Source organism: Myotis brandtii, unplaced genomic scaffold (assembly GCF_000412655.1).
Source record: "Myotis brandtii unplaced genomic scaffold, ASM41265v1 scaffold104, whole genome shotgun sequence".
Classification (NCBI taxonomy): domain Eukaryota; kingdom Metazoa; phylum Chordata; class Mammalia; order Chiroptera; family Vespertilionidae; genus Myotis; species Myotis brandtii.
The window spans coordinates 835,140-836,768 of record NW_005353497.1 but is presented as its reverse complement, the minus strand read 5'-3'; the positions used below and the strand labels follow the sequence as shown (position 1 = coordinate 836,768).

The 1,629-nt window shown below is 41.0% G+C and overlaps 1 protein-coding gene across 3 annotated transcripts in view; it reads right to left on the bottom strand.

Annotated features, from left to right (window-relative positions):
• The window catches only part of SWT1 (SWT1 RNA endoribonuclease homolog), a 56,291-nt gene that overhangs the window by 46,558 nt on the left and 8,104 nt on the right, over positions 1–1,629 (bottom strand). The window lies entirely within an intron of this gene.

Below are 1,629 nucleotides of genomic sequence, written 5' to 3'. Positions count from 1 at the left end.
ACATATATATATATACATATATATATATATATATATTAGCCTTAAAAAATAAAAAGCTCATCAAAAAGTATTAAGACTCTTCAGCCCATAAACAGAACAAGAATGAAAGAGAAAAAGGGAAAGACTAATAAACATTTGGGAAAATAAATCTGACTTCCTAGCAATCACAGACATGCTAATTAGAACATACCATTTTCTTTTATCAAATTAGCAAAGATTTTAAAATAACATATATTAGCAAGGAGTTGAAAAATGGATCCTCTCTCATATATTGCTGGTGGAAATACAAAATGATTACAGTTCCAAAAAGGAATTTGAAAATATAATTAAAGATTCTAAAAATGTTCATATTCTTTGATTTCTCAGTAATTTTCATTTTAGAAATTATCATGGTAAAAAAAAGTAATAAACTAAAAAAAGAGATTCAATTCAGGATTATTTATAATAGCAAAGCATCAAGTACAAGATAAATGTTAAAATTTTGGAAATGACTAAGAAACATGTTAGTCTATCAAATATGCGATAAATGCACAAATATTTTTAAGTAGGCATTCAACTATTCAGCATTGTAAGGGCTGAAGCTAAATAACAGATTTTGAGTAAATGCTGAAGCCGAGTTGAACTTCACTGCATTCTTTTTTATTTTAATTAGGTCCATATTTTTTATTTCAGGTTCTGATATGCTGTGGGACTTACCTTTATTAATTTTATATTTTGTTCATCATGGATTTTTTGCATAAATTTAGATTTTTTTAAATCCTCATCCAAGGATATTTTTCCATTGATTTTTAGAGAGAGTGGAAGAGAGAGGGAAAGACAGAGAGAAATATTGATGTGAGAGAAACACATCAATTGGTTGCCTCTTGCACGCACCCTGAGCAGGACCCGGGACAGGGTTAGGGTTAGGGTACATGCCCTTGACCAGAATGGAACCTGGGACCCTTCAGTTTGCAGGCCGACGCTCTATCCACTGAGCAAAACCAGTTGGGGCAGAACTTCAATGCATTCTTTAAAAATTTTATATTCTATTGTTAAAATTTTTTTCTTCTTCCTCACAAAGACTATGTGGACAAGTCTATGGGGTAACCAAAGGCTAGAAAATGTGCCCTTAACTTAAGTAAAAGGTAACTTGAGGCCCGGTGCATGAAATTTGTGCAAAGGGGGGGCGGTGTCCCTCAGCCCAGCCTGCACCCTCTCCAATCTGGGACCCCTTGAGGGATGTCCAACTGCCCGTTTAGGCCTGATCCCGGTGGGTGGGATCGGGTCTAAACGGGCAGTCGGACATCCCTCTCACAATCCAGGACTGCTGACTCCCAACTGCTCGCCTGCCTGCCTGCCTGCCTGCCTGATTGCCCCTAACTGCTTTCCCTGCCAGCCTGATCACCCCATAACCACTCCCCTGCCAGCTGATCAACACCTAACTGCTCCCCTGCTGGCCCAATTGCCCCTAACTTCCCTCCCCTGCCGGCCTGGTCGCCCCTAACTGTCCTCCCCTGCAGGCCTGGTTACCCCCAACTGCCCTCCCCTGTTGGCCCAGTCACCCCTATCTGCCCTCCTTTGCCAGCCTGGTCACCCCTAACTGCCCTGCCGGCCTGGTCACCCCTAACTGTCCTCCCCTGCAGGCCTGGT